This window comes from Myotis myotis, unplaced genomic scaffold (genome assembly GCF_014108235.1).
Source record: "Myotis myotis isolate mMyoMyo1 unplaced genomic scaffold, mMyoMyo1.p scaffold_m19_p_18, whole genome shotgun sequence".
Classification (NCBI taxonomy): domain Eukaryota; kingdom Metazoa; phylum Chordata; class Mammalia; order Chiroptera; family Vespertilionidae; genus Myotis; species Myotis myotis.
In genome coordinates, this window is record NW_023416322.1 from 16186385 (window position 1) to 16211446 (window position 25062).

Consider the following 25062-nt stretch of genomic DNA (forward strand, 5'->3'; position numbering starts at 1 on the left):
TTTTTTTTCAGAGAACAAGTCTATAAAATGTGCACCCATTGTTTTTCTTTAATTATCCCCTTCAATTCATTATCTGTTGTTCATAAGCCAAGAGACATTAGTGTCAAAATCTTTGATTGATACAAGCAATGATCTTTAAACACACACCCAAAAGAAATAGAATAAAATAGGATATGATAGAATTAATTAATCTCTACAGACAAAACAATTTTATTTAGAAATCTTCAAGTCATATGATTTCTTATAAATACTGAAGGTACCCATGGTGATTAGAAAGAATATAAGTTATCCAGTAGTTCCCTTCATGGATGCTACATTTCTCAGTTGGGCATTCACATGTTCAGTCTGTATGCATTCATCTATATCTTAGTTGCACCATAAAACCAGTCTTTTTATTAGGAACAAATCAGCAAGACAATATTTGCTTGACGTTCTACTTTAAATCATGTGAAAAGTTCTACTTATAGTGGTCGGCAAACTGCGGCTCGCGAGCCACATGCGGCTCTTTAGCCCCTTGAGTGTGGCTCTTCCTAAGCCTTCGGGGTACCCTAATTAAGTTAATAACAATGTAACTACCTATATAGTTTAAGTTTAAAAAAATTGGCTTGCAAAAGAAATTCCAATCGTTGTACTGTTGATATTTGGCTCTGTTGACGAATGAGTTTGCCGACCACTAGTATAGGACATCAACTTATTTGGCTTAGCCTTAGACAAGCTCATTCTGTGTGTGTGTGTGTGTGTGTGTGTGTGTGTGTGAGAGAGAGAGAGAGAGAGAGATAGAGAGAGAGAGAGTGAGAGAGAGAAAGAAAATATAAGAAAGAGAGAGAGGATGAAAGAGAATGAATTGTGATTATTTTCACTATAATGTATTTTCAATGTACTTTGAAGGATCTTGAGATGCTAAGGAAAAAAAGAAATTGTAAATAGGAACTATTTTAGATGACATAGCCAAAAGGAGAACTTCTCAAACATCTAGCCATAAACTGGCTTTCTTTCAAATGGTTTCTTAGAAACACGCACATGCCTTTATCTTTTAAATAAAATAGAACTGTACAAAATATATCTCTTATAGTTAAGAAAAAGTAAGTCTGTGAAATATATCTGATACACATATTATAAACATTCTACATATTATATACAAACATACATTTCTACATATTATATACATATGTACATATGTACATACTAATAATATTGTGGATCACAGTTTGAAAGCCACTAAGGCACATATAGAACAGGGCTAAATTTTATCTGCATCACATTGCCCTGTTTAATTAAACATTCAGGAATATTTGATTAATGTTTTAAAAGCTGTCTGTTAAAAACCAGTGCTTTGGGGATAGGACAGAGCTTCTTCAGAGTAATGAGACAGCCATCTGTACTGGTGCTCCAGCTGCCATTGCAAAACACCGCAGACTGGGTGGCTGAACTGTCAGAAACGGGTTTTCTCACAATTCAGGAGGCTGGAGGTGCCAGCAGGTTTGGTGCCTGGGAGGTCTCTCTCCTCAGCTTGCAGATGGTGCCTTCTTGCTGTGTCCTCATGCGGCCTTTCCTCTGTGCACATGCGTGGGGAGAGAGTGCACGGGTGGCTTTCTTCTTCTTATAAGGACACCAGGACTGTTGGATTGGAGCTCCACACTATGACCTCATTTAACCTTAACCATGTCCTTTAAGGCCTTATCTCCAAATACAGTCCCATTGGAACTTTGGGCTTCAACATCTGAATTTGTGGAGAATGCAATTCAGGCCATAATAGCATTATTTGAAATAAACTTAAATTTCTACATAAATTGGTTTATTTCACATGAAAAACAAGTTTGTGTGCCTACTTATGAGTGATCTTCATGATTCGCAACCAGTGAGATGTATCACTTTGTTTTCATGCTGTTAAACACTGAAAAGTAGTAGTGTTTTTTCCTTTTGGCTTCTGCCTCGCCTTGTGAGTAACATCCGTTCTGGTGGCTGCATCTGTAGGAAGGTCATGGGAGTGAAGGCCATGAACAAGTTCATGTGAATACTCCGGAGCTGCAGCTGCACAGACAGTTGAGCCAGTTGAAATGGGACTGTCAATTCAGGCAGACGCGTGTTTTCTAATGTAAAATGCTGTTTAGGGAAGTGACAAAATCAGGTCACAAATTTAACAGAAAATGTAAAGAAAGGGAGGGAATGACAATTTATAATTTATCTATAAATCATCAGGACCAAAGTTTTATAAATGAAATACTACTAGAATTTCTACAACTCTTGAAATAAGATTATTAGATCATTTTCATTTTGAAATAACTCACTAAAGGGCATAATTAAATAAAAACCAACTAAATGCATCCTAGTTGTCATCTTCACATAGATGAACCATGCCACATGACCTTTTGGTCTGTATTTCTTACCTTCTAACCTAAATCGTTCCAGATACCCCAATTTTTAAATACTCCCTACATGTTTAGAAGCAACAAGGTTATTTCTAGTTTTTAATTTTGATGAATGAAAATGCCAGATCATTTTGATAACTTGGAATCCTCCCTATTAAAAAATGTAACTAGTACAAAACATAAGAAAATACAAAGTAATATATACTAGTAGCATTAAATCTCCAGTTGAAAATGCTAAGACACATGCTTTCCTTGAATGAAAAGATTTTGACAAATAATAAATCCCAGTCTTACGTAATTTAAAAAAAAACCCCACAAATAATCTTGTAGCATAATCTGGTTAGGTTATAGTTTAAAAACAAATATAATATATTGCTTAAGTATAAACATAGCACCAATCATATGTGCTCTTATTTCTGTTTTTATGTTAAAATACATTGTTTCCAATGAAGACTTAATTTTAATGAAAATATTATGTTTAGAAATAAGGAGAAATAGCTTCTGATGAACATGCTGAAATAAAACATGTTGGTGTGGCTGACCCCTCTGACATAGTTGGAGAGGACATAATCAGTGGGAACGATACTGCAAGGCTTTAGAAGTGTCACATATAATTACAATTGATGTGCATTCCTCAAGGAAAATAGTAATGACCTCAATATTTTTTTTCCATGGAGACAAACGACTTTCTGTAAAGTGTTTGTTTCATTATTTTTAAATCTCTAATGGAAAGTAGGTCCATGTGTAACAATAAGAATTGATATGACTACCTTTTTCTAGAACCATGTACCCTCTTTTGAGGAGCTGATGTTTCCATTTAGAAAATAACGATTATTTAGGTATTCTGGATAATACAGTGATACTAATATCTGACGCAGGAGAAATAAAAGTAAGATGTGGTCACAAAATTCAGAAGGTCAATTCCTAAGCAAGCAGGGAACAGGCATCCTTCTTATGCATAAATATAGTTCTTTTTGCTACCATTTACATTCCTCACGTGGGAAAGGCCTGGATTTTTGTACAGTTCTTGTATTGATGTACATATACCACAGTGTTTGCAATGCTCCTGTCCATTTGTGAGACAAACACTACCGCAGCCCCTATCACAACATGCTGGTGTCCTGCCCTACAGCTGGCCATAGTGGGTGGATAGCCAAGCATCGCTGCTTTTTTGATTTCAGAGAGGAAGGGAGAGGGAGAGAGAGAAATGTCAACGATGAGAGAGAATCATTGATCGGCTGCCTCCTGCACACCCACACTGAGGATTGAGCCCGCAACTGGGCATGTGTCCTAACTGGGAATTGAACCATGGTTCATAGGTTGGCGCTCAACCACTGAGCCACGCCAGCCGAGCCCAGCATCAATTGTTAACCAGTTGTCTGGAGGTGTCCGTGCACATGCGGACGCTCACTTTAGGACATTGGCCTTATCTCAGTCATATTAGGAAACCTCCCTTTGCTTGTGAAGCACTAGCCAAGAAGCCTTGAAGAACTGATATTTGGCCCCTGCACTATGAAGGAGCCCAAGAATATGGAGGGATATAGTTTTCTTCCGCTAGTTACCTGGCCAGAGAGCATTTGGTCTTCTCCGAAAGTCACTCCAGTGACGAAGCTAGGATTTGGTGGCTATCGTGTCTGGAGATGGGCAGTTAAGGAGCGGTTGTGGCTGGGCACTGGGAAGGTTGTTGTGCATCACTTTATCATTATTTCTTATGGGAGAAGTGTTTTTAATATGAAAGGCTTTAGATGTCATTTGAAACAATACTATTCTGAAACCCTAGGGAGTCATGGAAGGACTTTAAGTGAGAGGAATGAATGACCTTGTCAACAGTGAGGAAGATGGCTTAGAAACAAAGCGGGATGCAGGAAATCAGTTGGGAGATGATTGCATGGAATAAAGATCTGTTGCCTGGTCACACTGGCACAGAGATGAAAGTAGGGATTTCAAAGTATTTGGGGGACAGAAGGAATAGGGTTTGGTGATTCATTAGCTATGGGCAGTAAAGAGAAAGGGAGGCACAGCCGGCATGACTCAGTGGTTGAGCGTCACCCTATGAACCAGGAGGTCAGGTTCAATTCCAGGTCAGGGTATATGCCTGGGTTGCAGTTTGGGGCGTGCAAGAGGCACCTGACCAATGACTCACTCTCATTATTGATGTTTCTATCTCTCTCTCCCTCTCCCTTCCTCTCTGAAATCAATAAAAAAGAGAGAAAGAGAGGATGGCATTTATGATTCTAGCTTTGGCTGGTATTAAAAAATACAGAAAATGATAGATTTTGGACATGTTTTGATGGATGGATGGTTGGACGTCTAGGTGGCTAATTCGGGTGTAGATGATTGGATATGCATGCCTGGAATGTCAGAAGGATGGGAGCTGGAGAAATAGTTTGGGGGCCTGGGGTGATCATGACATACATGACAATGGAAGTTGTGAGTACAGATGAATTCACCTAATGAAGATTTGTACAGTAAGTCCACAAAAGAGCTACCTTTGGAAGTTGGAGTAACACCTTCATTTAAGAGGGTGAATGTGGAGACTATAAAGGACTGTTACAGCAAAACATTGTCTAATAAATTGATTCACAGTAGGGGTCTGTTGGAAGGTCAAAGGAGTTGAGGTCTTGAAGAAAAGACAGTTAAACTAATGGATCCAAATGGCTAAAGACTGTGGGGAAGAAATGGAATCCAAGAAAAGGCTGACACAATAACATAAAATAGAGAAATGAAGTAATTGGAATTTTTAGTGAGGTTGTGCTCCAGGGATGTCACTTCTGTAAATGTTGTCCCCTGCAATTGTGCAGTGGAGTGGGTACATCCTAAGATACTTCTCTGGGCAAGTGCATCAAGCACAGTCCCAAAGAGCAGCATTTATGGTGTATTTTCTGGAAGTGGGATCCTTTGGAGCACAAAAAGTGGAAAGCTGTGAATAGTGCTCCCTGGAGTTGAGCAAGGCAGCAGCCCTGACCCAGGGTACTGTTAGGCACAAATACATTGTACATATGGATGTTGTGAGGCGGAGATGGAGGGGTGAGCTGTGGAATGACAGTGTCAAAGCAGCAGGAAAGGGGAAAGCCTGGAGGCTTGGAGGCCAGTTAGGAGATTATTTAAGGTCTAATTCATCCCTAAATCATCTAATTATTCATTCATTAAAAAGATACATACTAAGGACTCTGTCATGAGTGCTGTGTTAGGTTCTGGGAGTAAGTCTTCACCTGTGGTAGTTGGGGCTGATCTCTGTATCAGAGGGTTACATGGTAATTCCTTTTCGTATGGATCTTTATAACGTTTGCTTTTCTTTTCCATTAGAGATGGAAAACGGAGTTTTGAATATAAAGGCACTTAGTCTTTGATTAGTTCTTAAAATAGCTGGCTTTTACTTATTTCCCCCTCCTCCCTTTTTTTCTTTAATCTTCAGAGAGCACATCAGGCTTTGTAGTTGTTGCTTTGATTTCTAACATATTTGGGGGATGGAGAATTATTCTTTAGTTCCAATTTTTCCTTAGTATTTACTTATTCTCTTGTTGAGATAGTAATCATGAATGATTATTTGGAGTTGGACTATGGGCACAATATACAATGATCATTAGACTTCACAGGTTTATATTTTAATGCATATAACTCTTTTTTGCACAGTAGGTAAGAATAAAATAGAGGCAAGCCATGTCACTATGGGCTATTCAAAATAAGGCATATATAAAGGGCCTCTGTTTTCTTTTGTCTTTTTGAAACACCTCAAGTTTATTAATTTATTAGGAGTGTATTTTTGATTCTTAGCCAAAATGTGAAGTTGGAGGGTTGCGCTCTCATACTGGAAAATCAACTACATAATATGTTACAGTATGTGCAAATGTGTACATTGAAGAAATTTTCAAAAGTTTAATCAAAACCTGCTTTCAGTTTATTAAATAATTTCTCAAGAGTATCCTTGTGGGAGGTACAGCAACCCCATGACCAAGTCATAGATCTCTTCAGAATTGATTCTTATAAAGGCAGTTTTGATTACGTTGATCCAAGTTATGCGGGGGTGGCAGGATGGGTAAAGGCAAAGTTTTATTTTTAAAAGTCTTCCCAAATGCTGTTTCACTTGGTTTATGAGGGCTTGGGAGTACCCAAGAATTGTCTTCCAAAGAATTTCTGCCATACGAGTAGTATTCCTGAAAGTTTGAAAAGTTGTGAGGAATGCGTGTCTTGTTATCTGTCCGTGATTGGAGAATTGCTTTCTCTGATAAAATCTTCACGTCTCCTGGTAAATGGGAAGATGTGTGTGTGTGTGTGTGGCGGCGGGGGGGGGGGGGGGGGGGTCATTTGTATGTTGCAGTGAAATTCGTCAAGTGCAGTTTTGTGCTGTCTTTACCAAGCTCTTCCTTGAGTCCTACAGGGGCACAGGCTTTCTTGACCACAGTTGGGGTTTTCAGTTTTCTCAGTAGTTCAACCTGTACTTGAGTCACCAGATGTAAATTAGACATTTCTCTCTCCAGCTCCCAGTATACATTTTGCCATCACTTGAAATGCTTAGTTTCTGGGGATCTCTGCTCTGCAGATTGCCTTCCTGACCCCTTTGTTTGGCTTTTTATAGCTCTGCTAGAGGCCCGGTGCACAAAAATTTGTGCACTTGGGGGGAGGGGGGGTCCCTCAGCCCGGCCTGTGCCCTCTCGCAGTCTGGGACCCCTCGGGAGATAACGACCTGCTGGCTTAGGCCTGCTCCCGGGTGGCAGAGGGCAGGCCCAATCCCTAGGTGCAGCCCCTAGTCGGGCTCAGAGCAGGGCTGATTGGGGAGTTGGGGCACCGCCCCCGTCACACTCAAGGCAGGGTCTATGGGGAGGTTGTGGCGCCACCCCCTGTCACGCACAGAGCAGAGCCAATCAGGGGGTTGGGGCGCTGCCCCCTGTCACGCACAGAGCAGGGCCAATCAGGGGGTTGGGGCGCTGCCCCCTGTCACGCACAGAGCAGGGCCCATCAGGGGGTTGGGGAGCTCCCCCCTGTCATGCACAGAGCAGGGCTGATAGGGGAGTTGGGGCACCGCCCCCTGTCACACACAGAGCAGGGCGGATCAGGGGGTTGGGGCGCCGCCCTCTATCACCCACAGAGCAGGGCCGATCAGGGGATTGGGGCGCCGCCACTCTCACACTCAGGGCAGGGCCGATGGGGAGGTTATGGCTCTACCCCATCACACACACAGCAGGGCCCGTTGGGAGGAGGGGGGGTTGGGGCACCACCACTCTCACACTCAGGGCAGGGCCGATGGGGAGGTTATGGCTCTACCCTGTCACACACAGAGCAGGGCCCGTGGGGGAAGGGGGGGATTGGGGCGCCGCACCCCGTCACACACAGAGCAGGGCTGATCGGGATTGGGGCGCCGCACCCTGTCACACACAGAGCCGCAGGGCGATCAGGTGGTTGGGGAGCTCCCCCGTTTCAGGCACAGAGCAGGGCTGATCAGGGGGTTGGGGTGCCTTCCCCTGTCACGAACAGAGCAGGACGGATAGGGAGGTTGTGGCCCCACCCCCTGTCATACACAGAGCCACAGGGCGATCAGGGGGTTTGGGCGCTGCCCCCGTCACGCTGATCCCGGTGCCAGGAGGCCTCTTGGCTCCGCTGATCCTGGTGCTGGGAGGCCTCGCGGCTCCGCTGATCCCGGTGCTGGGAGGCCTATTACCTTTTTACTATATAGGATAGAGGCCTGATGCATGGGTGGGGCTGGCTGGTTTGCCCTGAAGGGTGTCCTGGATCAGGGTGGGGGTCCCCACTGGGGTGCCTGGCCAGCCTGGATGAGGGGATGATGGCTGTTTGCAGCTGGTCACACACCCTTCAGGGTGGGGGTCCCCACTGGGGTGCTTGGCCAGTCTGAGTGAGGGGCTGAAGGCTGTTTTCAGGCTGGCGGGTGACTGAAGCTCCCAACTGCTCCTTTTTTTCTTTTCTTTTTTATTCTGGGCCAGCTTTAGCTCTGGCTCCAGCTCTGAGGCCTCTGCTGCTGAAAGCAGGTATCTGGTTTGTTTGGGTTCTATAATCAAAACAATGTATAACTCCAGCTCTGAGATCCCGGCGGGCTGAAAGCAGGTTTCTGGGGTTTTGTTTAGCTTCTATATTTGTTACAATGTTTCAAACTGCTAGCTCAGAGGCCAGCAAGGCAGACGGGGAACGTTGGTTTCCTCCATCACTGAAGCAAGCAAGCCTCATGTTCGCTTCAAGCTGCCTGGCTGCCAGCCGCCATCTTGGCTGGCAGTTAATTTGCATATCGCCCTGATTAGCCAATGGGAAGGGTAGCGGTCTACGCTAATTACCATGTTTCTCTTTTATTAGATAGGATTCTGAGACTGACATTCTTTCTTCATCAGTTCTAGTTCTTGTTCCAAGCCATGGATCTTCAGGTCACAACCCAACTTTTCCACCTCCCAGTTTGATGAAGGTGGATTTAAATGCCTCATCTCCTGCTGAGTTTCCACTGCTGTTCTTAGCTGGAGTTCTACCTCCTTAGACAGCAGCTGTTCATTCAGTACTTTCCAAGATTCAGAGTTGTCTTTGTTCATTTTATCCAATTTGCTCTTTAAATTATCTTTATCGATGCAAACCTCTCGATATGCACGACAGACCTTATTTACTGGGACTTGCTCCCATCCCACAGAACTTGTTTCTTCATCTAATAGAGCGCCTGTAAGCTTTTCTTCCAAAAACCTTACTCTTTTCTTTAGGAAAGAGTTCTCTCTCTCTCAATTCTTGAGTCGTTTTCTGATGTCTTCATGTGCAGTGACAAGGGCAAAAATGTGAGGCAACAGACTCATCTCAGTGTGTTGAGAGGGAGTCGCCGTGTCTCTCTGGTGGGCTTTTTCGTGGTTTAGAATGCGGACGTCACCTTCACCAGTGTATCCATGACAGCCCAGGTCAGGCTACGCAGGGCCCCGAGGTCCGTTCCCCAGCAGGGGCTTCCGGGTTCCAGAAAGACACTGCTGCTTGCATTGCGAAGGTACACCGCGGAGGGGTTCCCATTGCTTTGGGCTCGGCTGCGCCAGGACCGGCCAGTTGTCTGGGCCCGGAGGGTCGGAAGGAGCCGTAAGCCAGGCCGAGGGGCCAAGGCTGGGCGGCAGGAGGCTCAGACCTGCCTGCCCCGGGCCCACCCCAGAGCAGGGAAAGATGGCCAAGGGGAACTGGAGGCGAGCAGCACCGGCGGGAAGGGGGCTGCCGCCACCACCCGCGAGCTCAGCGCCCAGGAAGGGCCCCTGTTTTCTATCCCTCTGCGCTGGGGGGAACAGGTCAGAGGAGTCAGACTTTTGTTCACCCAGTGGTCTGTGTTGGGTGAAAGAGAAAGCTCCTTCCCTTTACCGTCCCAAACTCGGCTCAGCAAGTTGTTACTTATTTGGTAAATAGGCAATAGGAAAGGAGAATAAAAATAAAATAATATAGAAGACGTATATTATGCTGTAAGACCACAGTAACTCTCACACATGAGTGCATGTCTAATGTCCAAGTGAATTTTATGAACCGTCATTCTGTAGACCCAAGACCCCAGGTTACGTCTCTGTATAGTCTCAGTATTATGTTGTGGACTATGAACCACTGAGGGTCAAATGTTAGGAAAGTCAAAATACACGCCAAAAATAGGATTTGAGAGCGGTAAAACAGAAATACGTTTCTTCTAGAATAGACTTTATTTCTTTAAAAATATTGAGATAATGATGTAAAGTCCACAGCGGTCAAGTAATAATTGCCAATAAGGAAATGGAAGCACGAGGAGGTAGTCAGGTGATTTGCTTAGTTCACTCAGCTGGTAGGTGGTAAGTGGTAGGATCAGTAATCATCCTAGAAGGCTCGACCCCTCCGCCCAGCCTTCCAGACTTTTTGCTATGCTGCCTTCCAAAGGCTAAAGGAATTGGTCATGTTGTTGTTATTGTCATTCTTTTCTTCTTCTTTTTATTTTATACATAAGTAATATCAACATGTTAGAAGTACTCCAGTCTAACCCATCTGTTACTATGTAGCTACAAAGAAGAGCTTTATGAATAGTTTGATCACGAATTGTGTTACCATACAATCAGTGAATCTTGAAACCTAAAGTTTTAATATTCTTTCAAATGAATAGAGATGATTTTTATGATTTCTGAATAAACGCCTGGGCTTTGGAGGCCACTGAGATATAATTCTATCTTAACTATTTACTAGTTCTATAAACTTCATTAAAACACCTAATTTTTCTGAGTCTCCATTTTCTTAAAAATTAGATTGAACCTCCTTTATGAGACTGCTTGGAGATTCAGTTGGTAGGGAGTGGGATGTGCTAAATGCTTGTTCTTTTCTTCATGGGTTTCGGAAGAAATTAGTATCAAATATTGTCACAGTTCACCTAATCCTGTAAAGTTCTAAGATTATCATCTCTATATCATCATACTAGAGGCCCGGTGCACGAAATTCATGCATGGGTAGGGTCCCTAGGCTGGCTGGTGATCAGGGCTGATCTGTGGGGCAATCAGGCCCCCCCCCCCCCCCGCACCCGCCTTGGTGAGCCTGGCACTGCCCGCTTGCCAGCCCCGTCCTCTGCCGTCACCACCGGTCGCCTCCCTTGGCGGGGTAATCGCCCCCCCCCCCCAAACTGGTACCCACCTTGGCTGCCCTGTGTGCTGGGGGCAGCTCCTGCATTGAGCATCTGCCCCCTGGTGGTCAATGCACATCAGAGCGACTGGTCGTTCCGTCAGTCATTCCGCCGGTCTGCCGATTTGCATATTAGGCTTTTATTATATAGGATATTGTTCTTCATGAGTATCAAATGCTGTGAGTGCCTACATGTCTGAAAATCTTATCCGGTTGAAATAAGTAAATGCAAACAAGAAAACATTAGGGCATGTTATTGCTGGAAGTTCATCACAAACCCAGAGAGTCCAGAATGGCCTAGGAAAAGAAGTAGGTATAGGAATTTTCATTATGTTGGATGTTCTGTGGACTTAAAAACTAGTTTCTGCCTGAAATGTTTCTTAACTCTACCCATTGCGATTACCTAAGTCTTTTCCTGAATTAGAGCCACAGATTTCCTGGTGTCTGATTGTGACTGAGGTAGAATCCATTCGTATTTTCATTTTATGAAGCCAAGAAAGAATATTTCAGTTGGTACTTTAAAAAAATAAACACATGTGGGAAGATTTCTTTCTTATCTTTTAGATTTTAAGTTGAATTCTCACTATTTATAAATTATGGCTTCTTTTTGCTTCAAGTATTTCACAGAATGCAATATTTGGTAATGGCAAGAGTCATTTTTTCGATTCATTTGTTCATAATAGGAAAGTAAGTTAATAGTTTTTGCCTCAAAGCACTTTATATAAGTAATTTCATTTTCTTTAGCTAGAGAGCACATTATAGGGAGTTAATACATCAAGATATAATGTTATGTTTCTCTTTTGACTGTTTTGAGACTGCCATCTGTTCTGAGAATTTGTGTTTGAAAAAGCAGCCACTATGAACTTTGCTTTTAAAATTGTTTTTGGACTCTCTGCAGCAAGCCAGAGTATTGTGCTTGCCTATATTCTGAGCTAAAATCAATCACTTTGTACCACAAAAAAAAAAAAAAAAAAAAATTAAGCCTATGTTTGATGAGAACACAAGCAAGTGTATTTACAAAGATGGGTCAACAAAATGAATGTTTTCAGTTCCTCTTCATAGATGGCTCTTTCTAAAAGAGTATTAGTTTGTTTGTGGTTAGTTGGAGCTGAGAGTAGGAGGGAAATATTGACATTTAATCAGGAATTATTGGATCATCTTTTATAACAAAGTATGGGGATTTCATTAGTGTTCAGTGGATGGCGCCCTATTTGTAGTAAGGAAATTTAGTTCTTCCTGCCTCAAACTGATTTGAACCAAAGAACAGCTTCCTATTAATAATATGTGTGTATGTATATGCATGTACACACACACACACACACACACACACACACAGATATACAAAATCTCTTCTCATCAAGACAGAGAACCTTTGTTCTTCCTCATGAACTATTTCCATTTCTCTCTTCTTCCAGACTTGTTAGCATTGCATTTCCTCTTTCTCTTGTGGTTGGTGCACCATACGAATAGTTCTGGCCAATGACTTGTGGGCGGAACTGACATGAGAAAATGGGAAGAAAACTGAACTGCGCCTTGAGCCCCTCAAGAGCTTCCTTGCTTCTGGCACAATGACCATAGGAGATCAGGGTGCTGTGTCAGCCTGGGTCTCCCAGTAACCGCAATGAGCAGTAGCCTTGCTGACATGCATGGGCAGTTAGCTGGAGTGAGAAATTAAGCTTTGTTTAAAACCACGAAGATTAAGGGGCTGTCCGTTCTAGATTATAATCTCTCCTGTCCTCACATAATTCAGTAAACTGCATAAACATTGTTTCTGTAGTTTAAGGAGAGAATTAACATCACTGTCATCATCATCATCATCTGGGAGATTTAAACTTTATGCACTGTGCTCATATTTGCTGAATTTAATTTCCAAATCTCTGATAAATTTAGCTATATTATCTGCAGATATAGGAGTCCCAAAAATGTATACACATAAAGACAGTGCTATTAAAATACATTTCATTTATAAAATTGAGCTATCAGCTGTTAAAGTGCATATACATTTTTTGGGACACCCTGTATATTATTTGAAATAATATTTGCATTTATCTTAAGAATTGCTAGTGGTTTTATATAAATAGAAACATCAGGTGAGAGTTGAAGTAAAATAGAGCAACCTGCTTTAAAATATATATATATATATTATTGATTTCAGAGAGAAAGGGAAAAGGAGAGAGAGGTAGAAACACCAATGATGAGAGAGCCACACCAGCTGGGCTCTTATTTTAAATAAGCAGATTCAATTTTACAAAAAAGCTTCCCCAATTTCATAAGCATTATCGCTATGGAATTATTAGAAATGATAGTTACTGTTACATAGTAATATGCTAAAGCTGAATCTCATAAAACAGTACTTCCTTAACATAAACAGAGGAAGTGTTGGAAACGTATTTTGAAGTTGCCTCTAGAATCCCTACCTTGACAAATAAGCTGTAGGCTCTCCTGATTACAAGTTTTATAATTTGAAAGCCCATAACTCAAAAGTGTTGTTTCAAAAATTCTTAAGAAACGTGAAAGTTCTAGAATTTAATATTCGAAAAATGTCCTATGTTTAACTTAATTCTCCTACTGTCTATTTGTGAGTCTTTGCAAGCATCCCTCATTTAACATTTCCAATGGAGCCAGAAACAACTTTAGATGTACATGGCTCATCATTGCCTCTTGGAACCTGTTTACTATTAAAAATACATCCCATTTGTCTATCCACATTTGGCATCCATGAATAGTATGAGGTTCTCGTATTTTCTAGAGCTCTCAGGTAGCTGGGTATATGTGTGGCTTGTCCCCTATTGGACAGTCTAGCACTTTGAGGACATTTTTAAACTAGAGAAAAATGAATTGGTTAATTGACTGTTTTTATCTCTCTTCATGGAATTTTCTACCTTCCATTATTCAAAATGTACAAGCAACCAACTTTTACTTCTGGAGGAAAAGAAGATAAGGAGGCTAGTGGGGGGAACTTGGGAATAGTTTCAGCCTTTGAGAGCTTTGTGATGAGCCCTGAAGATGTTATAATCAAACTGAGGCAAAGTTCCATCTCACTCCCCAGTGTGGGCGCTGGTTTAATGTGAGCGATAATGAAGCTGGGTTTGCAGTCAATATCAAAAATAATAAGTAACTCTGGAAAGATGCCTGGAGAGGGATTTGAATTTGTCATTGCTTCTCCCCGCCTTCTCACCTTCCTGAATATTCCTTACCACTTTATTACTCGGTGTAATACAGGCTTCATAAAATAACCAGACCAAGGTATAATAGAAACCCACTATAATACAGCTGTTAAATGGATACAGACAGAAGTAGGCCAAATTGTGCCTCTGAAGCATAAAGTGATATCATAAGGGCTGTATGTGAAAGTCAGCCTGCCTGAGGAGATGAGTGTGGAAGGGAAGGGGTTCCATTTCGCTGTCTCTCTTTATTATTTGTGTCATCTGAGAAGATGCTCTGGGCAGCTCCCATGCCGAAGGCGAGGGCTGGACGCATGTTTGCTGTCATGCTGCCTTGCCACACAGTGTCAGAAGCATTTGCTGAAGAAATATTAAAATATAGTTCTTTGACTTTCCTCTCACAATGGATGCCTCCTATGTCTTATCCTTTCACTTAGAGGAGTTGTTTTTCCCTAAATTCTAAACCTGTAAGCCATCAGTTGGACACAGCTGGGGAGACAGGTTCAGGGCATGTCTGATCCCCCTGTAGGACACCAGGCTGAGCTAGCCTGCCTTGCTGTCACTTTCTTGGTATTTCCACCGTTCCTTCTTTTATTTCCTGTCTTGTCTTCCTGTTTCTTAGGCAGCCTCATTAGAGTTTGGGCAAGTTCATGGAAATTCAATGGCATGAGTGTAAGACAGAGCAAGTCCTGTTTCTGTAGAACTAATTGGCAGTGCTCTCCTGGGTCTGGCAGAGGTGGCCCTGAGCACTTGCTTCGTGTGCAGTGAACACATTGCATTATTGAACCCTCTCTGCTTCTTTGACTTGTTGAATCAAGTGTGGGGGGGGGATTTTTGGTTTCGCATTGTTTTCCAATAATGCTTTTATTCTTTTTTAAATAATTTAAATTCTTTATTATTTAAAGTATTACATATGTCTCCTTTTTTCCCTATTGACCTCTCCTGGACCACTCCCATTTCCCAGCACATGCCCTCACCCCCCTACTGTCTGTGCCCATTGGTTATGCTTATATGCATGCATACAACGTCTTTGTTTTATCTCTTAAACCACCCCCACCCTCTCTGAGGTTGGACGGTCTGTTCAATGCTTCTGTGTCTCTAGGTCTATTTTTGTTCATCAGTTTATAGTGTTCATAATATTCCAAAAATGAGTGAGATCATGTGATATTTATCTTTTTCAGACTGGCTTATTTAACTTAGCATACTGCTCTCTGGGTCCATCCATGCTGTTGCGAATTGTAAGAATCTTTTCTTTACAGCATCATAGTATTCCATTGTATAGGTATATCAGTTGCTTAAATCCAGTCATCTGCTGATGGGCACTTAGGCTGTTTCCATATCTTAGCTATTGTAAATTGTGCTACTATGAACATAGGAGTGCATATATCCTTTTGATTGGTGTTTCTGATTTCTTGGGATATAGTCCTAGAAGTGGGATGACTGGGTCAAATTGGAGTTCCATTTTTAATTTTTTGAGGAAACACCATACTGTTTTCCACACCAGCAGTGCACAAGGGTTCCTTTTCTTCACATCCTCGCCAGCACTTGTTGTTTGTTGATGATAGCCATTCTGACAGGTGTGAGATGGGACCTCATTGTCGTTTTGATTTGCTTCTCTCAGATGATTAATGACTTTGAGCATGTTTTCATGTCTCTTCTGTATGTCCACTTTAGAAAATTGTCTATTTAGGTCTTTTGCCCATTTTTTTAAAAATATATATTTTATTGATTTTTTAAAGAGGAAGGGAGAGGGATAGAGTTAGAAACATGAATGAGAGAGAAACATCCATCAGCTGCCTCCTGAACACCTCCTACTGGGGATGTGCCTGCAACCAAGGTACATACCCTTCAGTTCCCAGGCCGACGCTCTATCCACTGAGCCAAACCAGTTAGGGCCATGCCCATTTTTTTTTTTTTATTGGATTGTTTATCTTCCTTTTGTTAAGTTGTATGAGTTCCCTATAAATTTTGGAGATTAACCCCTTATTGGATATATTATTGGCAAATACGTTCTCCCATGCAGTGGCCTCTCTTGTTTTGTCGATGGTTTCTTTTGCTATGCAGCTTTTTATTTTGATGTAGTCCCATTTATTTATTTTCTCCTTAATTTCCATTGTCCTAGGATCTGTATCGGTAAAGATATTGCTATGACATATGCATCATATTTTGCTGCCTATGGATTCTTCTAAGATTTTTATGGCTTCCTGTCTTACGTTTAAGTCCTTTATCCATTTTGAGTTTATTTTTGTGTATGGTGTAAGTTGGTGGTTGCTTTTATTAGACATTCATAAAAGCATAATTCTGTGTGGTTCAATTTAAAAATGGCAAAAACGCCCTGGCTGGGTGGCTTAATTGGTTAGAGCATCATCCTATACACCAAAAAGTTGCAGGTTCGATTCCGGTCAGGGCACATTCCTAGGTTATATGTTTGATCTCCAGTCAGATCATGTATGGGAGGCAACAGATCAATGTTTCTCATTACTCTCTATAAAAAAAAAATCAATAAAAACATATCCTCAGGTAAGGATTAAAAAATAAAAATAAAGATGGTACAATGGAAGGGCATTTTATGGACCAAACTAATAGAAATATAATGCAAAACACAAATGTGCAAGCCACGTCTGTAACTTTTCTTATTAGCCCCATTAAAAAAGTTCTGAAACAGGTGAAATTAATTTTAGTAATGCATTTTACTTTATCCCATCTATCTAAACTATTATTTTGAATACTATAAAATTTATAATTGAGATATTTTACATTGCTTTTGTAATAAAATTTCCATATCTGGAATATATTTTACACTTTAAAAAAAAATCTCAAATCAGACTGGCCACGCTTGAAGTCCCTAATAGCCAGTGTGACCGTGGCCGCTGCAGTAGGCAGCACAGCTATAGACGAATATAATACAGATTATAGTCTGTATTACAGAATACAGACTAAGAGTCTCTGGCAGTAATCTTTTAAAACAAAGCTGCTGCTCATGTGCTAGTGCTGTAGATTGTGTTTTTCCTCCCAGAATTTCATCGTCCTTAACTGATATCATTTCCAAGAGTTAGAGAGGAGATGGGTAAAAGGCTAATTGCAAAGGCAGTGAAGTAAATGTGGAGACTGACATTACTTACTCCTTTCCCAATCTGTAGCAGTACTTGGAGAACGTCTTTGTCCCTTATATTGCTATTGCTCCTTCCTGCATTTCATCTTTTTCAAAGTGAACAGCTATACGTGGATTGTCAATTATTTCAGACGCTTTCTGTATATGGTGACCACCTACAACCGTGCAATTCTACATGGGAGAGTTAACTCTGAGAGAAACCTCTGGAAGCAATTTCCCCTTTGAAAACAAAGTTGGAAGTCTAATTTTCCTGGATCTGCTTAGACCATATTGAATATTTTCTCCCACATTCCATTTGCAAAGTTTAAGTATGATAAAGATATTTTTAAACTGATAGAGCACATTTCCAGAGCTCAATGCATGAACCTCTGAAAATAACGGCAACAAAGAACAACAAAGTGAAGACTTGTTCTTTTCTCACATCCTTATAGGCATGTCTCATCTTCTTCTTCACACTCCAGAACTCCCCAGCTGCTCATCTGTAGCTTGTCCTGACACCACTGCTGGGAGTGCACCTGCTCAGAGACTGGTTTAGCCTTAGGTGCCAAAATGACTTTTTCCTCTGACTTTCATAGAATAAAAGAATACATATCTGGCACCTGCTTGCAATGGAATTTCCAGTGTGCTTACATTTCATGATTACAAACTGGACTTAATGGCTTTAAATTTGAAAACAATCACCTTCAGTTTACCTATTGAACTCAATTTTTATGCATAAATATGCGTGATTTAAATACTTTGATAAAATCCGGGTGAATAGTTCAAAAGAAAAAGCAGTTAATTTTATTCACTGTATAGATACTCTGTAAAATTAATGCATACTTTGTGGGGATGTACTTAATGATTTTATGGTTATTCTTTCCTCATTGAACTCTCACTTTATTATTTAGTTAATTTCATCAGTACAGACTCATGGATTTTGGCTGTAAAACTATGGGTTATAATCTGTTATAATCATTTATTTTGATCTTCAAGTTGCCCTAGGCTTCGCCAGTGAGAGACCTTCAAGCTGTCTTTTGGTATATCCCATAATTTGGGGGGCAATTTGTTACTTTTTGACACAAGATGATGTTTTGGGTTCAACTGAAACAATTCAAGCAATTTCTCTGCCCCAGCCCTGGAATTATTTGTTTCTACAAGGAATTATGGTTTCTTTTAGTGGATGGTGGTATTTAGAAATGAAGATATGGGCTCTTGTTGCTAATGGGTTGTCACTTCTCCCTGGTACTCCAAGTAGACAGAGCTAAGGAATATATTTTATATTCATGCACATAAATATTTCCATCTACATTTATATCTACATACCTTGAAAACCTTGAGATCATACTGGTATCTAATTCCAATTCCCTTCTAGTTTTCTGCATTTTTATATTTGTAATTCCTTTCTCTTACAGTAACTGATATTATTCTCATTATATATATATATATATTCAGTCTCCTTGTATGTAGCCAGGCTTGAACTGCCACTTCTGCCACCACCCCTACCCTGCAGGGATGCCCTTCCCCCCATTTGGTCCTCAGCACTATATGCTGGGCCTCTCTTGGGGGGCGGGGCTGCCATGCCCTGTATGGAGGCCCCTGTGCGGGTCTAGCTCTGACAGTCCACTCTGGCACTACAGCCCTGCCTCCCTTGTTCTGCTTACCCCCTGTCGTGGGGCTGACTTGTTTAGGAAGGAAAATGAGAGAGGAAAGAAAATCATTTTTTAAGTGCTAAGGTCATGTATTCCTGCAGTGAACATAAAATGCCCTTTTGTTATAGGTGAACTATTAAATCTAGGTTTCCTGAGTAAGTTTGGAAATATCATTAAACGTTTGGATTTTATTCAATATATAATGAATATATTTTGTGCAGAATGTTTTAAGGTGTCAACACACCCCTTAATTCAGCTTTTTGATGTGATATATTTTTCATAGCTATACACATTTAAGAACTGAAACAACAGATGATTACCCCCTCAACTCCACCCCTAATCATAGAATTTCCATTGTGCTGACAAGCAAATAGTTACTATAACTCAATTACATAAGCGTACATGGAATTTCATAAAAAGTATATAAATTATTTTATATTGTTTCATGAATTTTAATATTCCCATCTTTACAATACAATAAGCTGCTGTATAAGTTCGCTGAGCTCCATAAAATGGATTGTTAAAGTAATTCCAATACCAGACCAGTGGGGAGAATTTCAAGGATGTTCAGTGACACAATGACAGTGTGTTACTACAGTGACAAAAATTAAGACGTTGCATTTACAACAAGTGGATGTTTGATTTTGCAGCCTTGCCTCATACTGTGTATCCACATGGTGCATAATACTTTCAAATTTTAAAAGATATTATTTAAAATCATGGTATTAATAGTATTGTTTTTATTAAAACTATTGTGCTTAATCTTTAAATAGTTATGTTACTGTGTGTGGCATTAAGAAGTATAGAAATTGCTAACTAAAAAAAGCAGTTTAGATTAAGACCTTATGAATATTACATATACTTTCCAGAATACCAGAGGAAAACATCATGTACTGTTCTGTCAGGATAATGTGGCACTTAGTAATTATTTTAGTGGGTTTTTTTATTAACCTGGTCGGTAAAGAGAATAGTTTGAATTGTTCTTTTTAACAGCACAGTTCAACAATACAATGAAATGCCAATACTTCAGAAAATGAATTAATGATAATTATCAAGAATTATAGTCTAGTCAACCTCTGAAAGTAGAATGCAAAGTAGGCTTCAAATTACTTGTACAGATTTAATGTTTCCAACTCATCACTTGCTTTTATTTTTTAAAATTTTTTGAAATTTTATTGGGGTGACATTAGTTAACATGAACATATAGGTTGCATGTGTGGATTACTAAGTTACAAATCTCTATATTGCACTGTGTGTCCACCACCCAAAGTCAAATCTCCTGTCACCTCTTTGAGGACCCCTGTATCCCCTCATCCCCTCCCTCTGGCAACATCACACCGCTGTTTGTGTTTCATATTCCACATCTGAGTGAAATCATATAGTTCTTAGCTTTTCTGTCTTATTTCACTTTGCATAATGTTCTCCAGGTCCATCGATGTTGTTGTAAATGACGCTATTTCATCCTTTCTTAGGGCCGTGTAGTACGCCATTGTGTATATGTACCACGTCTTCTTTATCCAGGCCTCTATTACAGGGCACTTTGGCTGTTTCCGTGTCTTGGCCACTGTGAATAATGCTGCAATGAACATAGGGGTGCATATATCTGTGTGTATAAATGATCTCGAGTTTTCTGGGTATATACCCAGGAGTGGGGTTGTTGGGTCATATGGTAGCTCTATTTTTAATTTTTTTGAGGAATTGTCAGACTCCTCTCCATAGTGGTTGTATCAGTCTACATTGCCACCAGGGGTAAATGAGGGTTTCCTTTTCCCCCACAACCTCTCCAATGCTTGTTATTGCATTGCTTGTCTTGTTAATAATGGCCACTCTAACTGGTATAAGGTAGTATCTCATTGTAGTTTTAATTTGCATTTCCCTAATTGCCAGTGAGGTTGAACATCTTTTCATGTATCTATTGGCTATATGTCTTCTTGGGAGAGGTGTATTTTCAGGTCCTCTGCCCACTTTTTGATTGGATTATTTGTTTGGTGTTGAGTTTTATGAGTTCTTAATATATTTTGGAAATTAAACCTTTGTCAGAGCTACTGTTCACAAATATTATCTCCCATCTGTTTGACTGCCTTTTTGTTTTGTTGTCCATTTCTTTTGCAGAAGCTCTTCAGTTTGATATAGTCCTATTCATTTATTTTTGCCTTTACTTCCTTTGCCTTTGGGGTCAAGCCCATAAAATGTTCTCTCTCACCCAGGTCTATAAGTTTGGTACCTTTTTTTTTTCTTCTATGTGACTTAATAGTTTCGGATCTCATGTTTTGGTCTTTGATTTAATTTGAATTTTTGTATGTGGGGACAAACTGCAATTCAGTTTTCCCAACACCATTTATTGAAGAGACTATCTTGACTCCAATGTGCATTTCTGGCTCCTTTGTCAAAAATTATCTGTCCGTATATGTGTGGTTTTATAGCTGGGCCCACTATTCTGTTGCATTGACCTGTGTATCTGTTTCTCTGCCAATACCATGATGTTTTGCTTATCACAGCTCTGTAGTATATTTTGAGTTGAGATAGCATGATGCCTCCAGCTTCATTTTTTTTTTTCTTTCAGGATTGCTTTGGCTATTCTGAATCTTTTGTGGTTCCATACAAATCTGATGAGTTCTCATTCTATTTCTTTAAAAAATGACATTGAGATTTTGTTAGGGATTGCATTAAATCTGTATATTGTTTTGAGTGAAATGGACATTTTAACTATGTTGATTCTTCCAATCCATGAACATGGGATATTTATCCCGCTTGCTTTTAATATTTAACTTCAAGTCATTAAGGTATATAAGCATCTGAGAAAAGTAAATTAAAATCCCACTGACAAAGGTACAGGAAACAGCATTGGTCAAAGATGAGATAAACCTCCTTAGTTTTATTTCTGGTGAAGAAAATTACTTAGTAGCCATGAAATCCTAAATGTTCAGTTTTGTTTCAGATTCTCTTGACAATGTCCCTTGGGGAAAAGACTCTATCCACGTTATTCTGCTCACATCAAAGACAATGATGAGATCTGCATAAAAATAGAATATTTTTTTTTAAAGAAAAGTTGAAGCTCTTTCAAGTGTTAACCAAATACAGCACTCCTCCCTCGTCCCTGAGGGATATGTTTTAAACCCCCCAGTGGATGCCTGAACCACAGATAGGACTGAGCCCTATATGTACAGTTTTTTCCTACATATACATACCTGTGATAAGTTTAAACTACTCATGTCCTTTGGGACCATTAGTAGTAAAATAAGGGCTACTTGAACACAGGCACTGTTATATCACAACAGTCAATCTGATAACCGAGACAACTACTAGGTGACTAAGGGGTGGGAAGCATCAGCATGGAGAGAAGGAGGAAATATTGGGGCTACTACAAACACTGAGTTAGAAAACAGTGACAGTTAGATAGAAATGTCAGTGTACTCAAAATCTGAAAATATTCCTGTCTTTTGAACCAGCATTTCTACTTCTAGTAATACGTGGACACGTTAGCAAAGATATGGGTGCAAGAATATCCACTGAAGTTTTATTACCAATAGCAAAAATAAATACACCCCAATGTCAACAACAGAAACCACCAAAAAGTTCACCAATAGTAGCATGCTATAGCCATCATCCTGTGCAATGCTAGGCCGCTGACATCAACTCTGAGGTAGAATAATGGGTACTAACGGGGAAAAGACTAAAATTGGTTGGAGTAGAGCATTTGCAAAACAATGTGTTTATTATAAGACTACTTTTGAAAAAATAATGACAATAAAATTGAAGAGGAAGAAAGGTTAGTATACGAAGAAGAAAACCAATTGTGCCAACACTGTTGCTAATTTTTCATTGAGGTGTGAGATTACAGAGAACATGCATTTTCAGTGATGTGTTTATGCATTTCACAGATTTTATGAGTCTGCTTCATACAAGGTGTATTCCAGTTGCTGAGGATACACATAAAACTTAAATTCTAGTTAGAGGAGATAGAAAACCTTCAAATAAATAGATGCACATTTGAATTCTGGATAAGCAAAGTATATTTAAGGTAAAAAGATAGGAGACCATGAACAAAAAAAAAGGGAGGCAGAGCCAGGGAATGTCAGTGGCCTTTCAGAACATGGAGGTAAAAGGCTGGTAACCACATAAAACCAATGCAGTAGACCTAATTTTCGGTCTAATAGTGCCCAGGACTTAAGCCCTGATGTAGGGGCTTACTCAGATGGATGTCTTCCAGGCCAGAGATTATTTTTGGTTTACCACTTGTTTGTGGGTGGAAACTGAATATAGTAGCTGGTTCTTATACTTTTCACACTCTATTTTATTTATTTATATATATTTTGATTTCAGAGAGGAAGGGAGGAGGGAAAGACAGAAACATCAACGATGACAGGGAATCATTGATTAGCTGCCTCCTGCACACCCCACACTGGGGATTGAGCCCGACACCCTGGCATCTGCCCTGACCAGGAATTGAACTGTGACCTCTTGATTCATAGGTCGATGCTCAACCACTGAGCCATGCTGGCTGGGCCAGAGTCCTATTTAAACAAAAATTTATATTCTTTTCTGTTCCCTTTATTATATTAACCTTACTATTAGGAAAAGCTGTTCATAGAAAATGCAAATAATAGTCATAATTAGCATTTGTTCTTTTTACATTGAGAAAATCCTGAATTTTCAAATAAAACAGGTTAATTCCTTTTTTAAAAATCATTGGTAAGGTGCTAATAAAGGTTAGTTGGGATTTAAAATTTTTCATTAATTATTAATTATAAACTTCAAATTTCACACTGTCAGGACTGTCTGCTTATTGAGTAAACTAGGAAAATTTAATAACATGTTCAAAGATAACTTTTGTTCAAGACCACATCAATCAGGTTTTCTTTTGGTATTTGAGCACAATTTACAATTATAAATCTTTAATAATTAGTTTGACCAGGCTGCTATGGTAGAGAAACAACTGAATCACTTAACTTTTTATAGCAAAGGTATTATTTTAAAATTCTATAGACAGCATTTATTTATTCAGTGCAATTCAACAATTTTCTACCAAGGGCCTTCTCAGTACCAGACACATCATTGCTTATGCTCCAGACCAGCGGTTCTCAACCTGTGGGTCGCAACCCCTTTGGCGGTCAAACGACCCTTTCACAGGGGTCGCATAAGACCATCCTGCATATCAGATATTTACATTACGATTCATAACAGTAGCAACATTACAGTTATGAAGTAGCAATGAAAATAATTTTATGGTTGGGTTACAACATGAGGGACTGTATTTAAAGGGCCAGAAGGTTGAGAACCACTGCTCTAGACTCTGGACTCAAAAACTGGTAATCTAAGCAGACAGCAAGGTAAACAAGAAAACAATACAAATGTTTGGGGGGTATTTATAAGTGGGTATGGAGTGATTCAGTGTTTCTTAATACTGATTGATACTGCCTATGGTTTTCTAACCAGAGTCCCTGAAAAGTAGGAAAAAACATTCAATAATCTCTTCTATGCCAAAGTACAGTGGGACAGGGTCCCTTACAGGAGCAGTGAGAATCTTCAGGCTAAATTGCTATAAATTTAACACCTCTTTCTTTGCATGCTCCCTTGATCTTTCCAATTATGTGTGCCATGAAGTTCTCATTTTTCCAGCTTTGCTTTTTAGAACCAGATGCAGACAACAAGCAATTATTTCTTGTTAAGAGAATACAAGTAGAAAATAAAAGACCTCTTTAAAATAAAGTGTATCATCAAATGTGTGTGTATATGTGATTATGGATAGATGAGGAAGAGCTGATCTGCTGTGTGCCAGCTTCTAAGGATATTTGAACAGTTTCCATTTCATTTTTGTGTACACACACATCTATGATTACCCAAGTGCATGTACACATCATGTTGAAATATATGTACCTGGATATCCCCTCTTTAAAAATATGTTTGATTTTTAGAGAGGAAGGGAAAGGGAGAAAGAGAAACATCCATGTGAGAGCAAAACATGGATCAGCTGCCTCCTGTATGCCCCCTATGGAGGATCGAGTCTGCAACCCCTGCATGTGCTCCCTAATTGGGAATTGAACCTGCAACCTGTTGGTGTCCAGAATGACACCCAACCAACTGAGCCATTCTGGTCAGGGCACATGAATATTCCCTTAAAATTCAAATCTTCAGTAAATAAATATTTAGAAACCAGCTTAGTTTGACTAGGCTGCTATGGCAAAATAGCACAGACTGGGTAAGCT

The 25062-nt window shown here is 40.1% G+C and overlaps 1 protein-coding gene and 1 pseudogene across 3 annotated transcripts in view; one reads left to right on the forward strand and one right to left on the reverse strand.

The window, feature by feature from the left end:
- KCNK2 (potassium two pore domain channel subfamily K member 2) overlaps positions 1-25062 on the forward strand; it is a 95144-nt gene that overhangs the window by 67161 nt on the left and 2921 nt on the right. The gene's annotated exons all lie outside the window — the stretch shown is intronic.
- On the reverse strand, positions 6338-11343 carry LOC118673178 (annotated as a pseudogene).